The sequence below is a fragment of the Rhagoletis pomonella genome, unplaced genomic scaffold (genome assembly GCF_013731165.1).
Source record: "Rhagoletis pomonella isolate Grant_MI unplaced genomic scaffold, Rhpom_1.0 Rhpom_scaffold_00004, whole genome shotgun sequence".
NCBI lineage: Eukaryota > Metazoa > Arthropoda > Insecta > Diptera > Tephritidae > Rhagoletis > Rhagoletis pomonella.
The window spans coordinates 58,317,149-58,321,915 of NW_023458558.1; the positions used below are offsets into that span (position 1 = coordinate 58,317,149).

General features: G+C 31.3%; 1 protein-coding gene across 1 annotated transcript in view; it reads left to right on the forward strand.

The window, feature by feature from the left end:
* Positions 1-4,767, forward strand: part of LOC118737865 (GPALPP motifs-containing protein 1) — a 130,857-nt gene that overhangs the window by 244 nt on the left and 125,846 nt on the right. The window lies entirely within an intron of this gene.

Below are 4,767 nucleotides of genomic sequence, written 5' to 3' on the forward strand. Positions count from 1 at the left end.
ATATGTATGAATAAAAATACGTATATTTTTTTTGTGGCATTCTTCCACTCAAGGTATGCTTTCGTAATTTCACTTTCGTTCCAGCATATATACATATCGATGATGTATTTTATGGCACTTAGATTTTACCGGAGAGCGAAAAGAGCGGACTTTCTTTGAAGGCATTGCCTTGGTAGACGATATTTTCTATAGCTATTATTTTACAAATCTGTTGTTTTAATAACGATTTGATAAGTTAAACCGCATCCATGTATGCCGTGCTCAGTAAGAGGATTATATTCTTAGTATGTAGAATATTTGGTAGCAGTGCACAGCGATGTTCTTTATGAATGGTTCATCAACTTAAAATTAGGGCAGCAAATTCGAAATTTCTGGGATTGCCTGGTAAACTCTCGATCGCATCAGAATACCTCGCTATCAACCTCATATGGGAGTAACCGGATCTTAGCTGAAACACAAGCCCCAGACATTTAATACATTGATTCTGTTCTCTTCTCAGCGGAAGAAAGTTTTACTTTATAAAGTCTTAGTACGTATTTTTTTTATACCATAATTTTACTTAGTTTTCCGTTGTGATTAAAAAAATCGCGACTGTGAGTAGCTCAACTACATACGTAAGATAACACTTACTTTGTACTAAATATGTATGTACATATATAAGTACGTGTGCTGCAATATAAGCAAGTGAAATAGTGCTTTCGCGAGTGGCATGTGTTAATAATAGTTTTTATTGTGTGAAATTTTAAGTGGCAATTTTAAGTGTGCATAGACTATGCCCCCAACAAAATATGTAAACAAGTGTCTGCATACATATCCATACGCACTTCATGTCATAATGTATAGAGCGTTTATTTCATCTTATACATACATATGTCTCGTAGACATATGAATGTATGTACGTGATTGCTGGTGTAATAGTCAAGAAGGTCTCGGAATCTCGAAAAAATGTTTAATTAAGTGTGCTGCCGTAAAAGTTTAAAAGTCAAGGCGTCAAAAATATGAATATGTACTTCCTTCAGCTTATGGCTAATTCACTCTCGGATCAACTTAGATATGCGCTTAATTGTGAGTGTTAGAAAGAAGAAGAAAATATTATCCGCGATTGTGTTGCCTCGCAAGCACAGTCAGGTAGGGTCACCTTAAGCCCATTTGAAATTTACAGCTCACTCTTACGAAAGACTGTCATGAAAACTCTTTTCTGTCTTTCGAAAGACTATTTGAAAGGTCTGTTATCGGGGAGGTCTTGGCGTTATTTTGTTTGTTTTTTAGCTATAAGTTTTCTAAAAATATATGTATTTTTCTTTTTAAAACAGTAATACCAAAAATTTTAAAGAAAATTAAATTAAAAAAAGAACAAATCAAATGAAAAAAGAAAAATTGTAAAAGAAAGAAAATGTTTTCTTTTTTAAATTAAATCGTAAAACGAATAAGAAATTATGTAACAGAATTTAAAATAAATACAAATAAAATAATTTTATAGAAATTAATTCATATAAATTTTTTTTTCTTTTTGAGACATTAAAGTTTAAAAGTTTAATGGAATAGTTAAAAAAAAATCAAACAATTTCCATTGTATTTATATTTTTAAATATTTAATAATATGACTGGTGGCCCTTGTGATAGGTGTAAAGTAATTATGCACGAAGTGAAAGTTCTCATATTTATTATTCATAGCGCTTCTATTTATTTTTAATTTTATTTTAAAATTTATATCAGCTGCCTTTTTTACATTAGATGCCCTCTAAATTAAAAGAAGAGGCATTTCATATCACCGCGGCCACCTCTGTCCACGACCTCTAAGTATTTGAATGAAAGTTGAAGAGATTGAAGGTCTAGGTGTCATGAATATACGTACAGCATATTTTGCCGATATGAACACATTTTGAAGTTTGAAGAAACGCCTTGAATGTACTATAGTGTATCATTTTCAAAATTTTTATTAAAAGTCTGATTAGAAAGTTGAAAATTTGAATTCAAATTTATTGCATTTTCCCGAGTTTTGCTCAAAGTTTAGAAATTTTATTTTTATGTTTTTTTCATGTATTTAGTATAAACTGTATTTTCATAAAGAACGGAAAAAGGTGCATGCATTTTGAAAAAAATCTCTGTGCATTAGTTGTGATAAGTTGTGTTTTTTGTTGCTGTACATTGTAATGATCTCATGATCTCATGTTTTTATGTTTTTGTTTTTGTCTGTCAAAATAAAATTTTACTACATCCTTTCGTACGTAATTTTTGTCGTGACGAAAGGGAAGGGAAAATACCGCGTATGGTTGTTGGTTCACCCCATTTAAAGCTTTCTAGCTTGTCAAGATCTACACACATCTCGAACTACATAATTGTAGTATAGCCATATCTAGCAATAGTTTGTAGTAAAATTATTCACTAAGAGCAATAGAAAATTGTTTAATGAATTTCAGCCTAGAAATTCACTTACTTATGCACATACATACATATGTTCATACGTATACAAAGCTATGCTTGCAAAATATACATATGTATGTATGTAATTGCGCATTTTTAAGTGTGAGCTGATTTAAATTATGCTGACAGGCTGTTAAAAGCATTAACCTTACACTAATTAGGCGGCTGCGGATTTTAAATTGCTGGCGTTTGCATTTCTTATGCCCGAGCTTTCAATAAGTGCTATATATGTATGTAAGTGTACTAAACATATGCGCCAGTATGCAAGTCTAAGCTACAATAAATGTCGAATAAGCAACAAAGTATCAAAACAAAAAAATAAAATAAAACCAAACAAAGTACGCTAAAACAAAAAATATAAAAACAAATGGAAATAAGTAAAACTCAATACTACAAAGTCAGCAAAACAAAAAGCTAAGTTACGCTATTTGTGCATAGTATGTAAATGTGTAAATTGTTGGGTGCGAAGAAAGGAAAAGTGTGCATGTGTAGGCACTATCGACTCGTCCATACAAAGTAACTTATGTAAATGCACGAGTTAGCACTTTTTGTTTCGCTTGCATACATTATGTGAGACATTCTGTGGCATTTTGTTATTCGAGCTGAGCCACTTGGTGTTCTGTGAATTATGCAGATCTACTACTTAGTTGTGCTGCCTTGACCCCCTATGCTACGCATACAAACCATACCTTTGTATGCATAATTTAGGGATGTAAATTTTTCCTCTTTTTACGATCCCGGGATTTTCGAGATGTGGTTATCAAAATCCCGGGATCCCGGGACTAGGTCCGGGATTTTGATATTCATTACTTTTCAACAATTTAAATCGAAAAAATTGCTTCTATCTCTCCTACCATAAAACAAATAATAAATAAATGCGTTTGAAACCTACTTTTTTATTTAAAGTGGCGTTTTTATTTTTTGTCTCTAACATCAGGATTTATTTTAAAGGACTTTGTAATTTCAATGATTAATTCCAAAATTTATTTCAAAAATTCAATGCAATGTAGAATAAAAATACGGGGTACCAAATGAAGGAGGAAATTTCTTTAGAATTACAAAAAATTAAAATTTTTTCGATTCACAAGGACGAAAAGGTAATTTTTTAAGCTAATGAAGTTAGAAGGATGAAATTTGAGGATATTATCGAGTTTATATAAGTCCTTAACATATAATTTTTTTTTTAAGTAAATATTGCGAAATTTCAGGGATAAACTTTTAAAAAGACATTTTCAATACTTACCGTTCCAAAAAATTGAATTTGGTTAAATTCTACAGAATTTTCTCTTTAATTTGACAGGCACATTTCACTGAATTTTTTTTTTTTAATAATTTTTGAGCTACTGACGTCAGAGTGAAAAACGAAAAATGGAATTTTACTATATTTGGCCCATGGTTTCGCCAATATAATTTGATTTTTGTGTGTAAAATTTACTATCGCACGGTGTTGTATGTATACTGAGCTAGACATTTATAAAAAATATTAAATATCAAATTAAAAAATTAAAGATATATAGTCAATACATGTCAAGAAAAGGAGTTTCTATTTTAATTTGCCAAGAATCACGGGTTTTTCGAGACTAAAAAAAGCCGGGATCCCGGGATTAATATTCCTAGTATATAAGTAGTTATTTGTAGGCCTACTACTATGTAGTGAAGCTATGCGGTTAGACGCGCTGTCTGCCACCGCAACCTTCTTATTATTCATCAATTAACACCACTATGAGTAGGTCTGGGATAATTCGTACCAAACGCACGTTTCTTTCGACGCGATGAATGGGCATTGTGGCACTCCGATTACTGTGCATATTTAATCAATTTGTTCATTGTAACATTAATATCTTCCAATTACGTACATATGTGCGCATATCGCACATTACATCCAAAACAGTCACAACTCAAAAAATTTCAAATGTTCAGGAGAGCTAAAAACTATGGATGCTGCACAAGCGACGCAAGCAAAACAAAAATGATTCTTAAAGTATTTTTCCAGTAAAAGAATGTATTTGATCTGCTTTATGGGAAAAATAAATTTTGAGTTGTGACTTTTTTTGTTTTAGGGTGCGATATGTAGATAAATATACAAATGAATATGTTAGCATATGTTTTTGTCTTTTAGTAATTAGGCTAATTTCTGCGTATTACATCAAGTGTAATTTATTTTAATAAAACTCAGCTTGCTTTGTACTTAAACTCAGCCAAAAACATAAGAGATTTTCAATTTTGATTTTTTCGATTGTAAAGCACTCATACTTAAGTGAAAAGTTCTAACTTCAAAACATGAAATTTTATTTAATTTGGCACCTCATTTTTGAAACTCGGACGAACGGTGTGGATCTGATG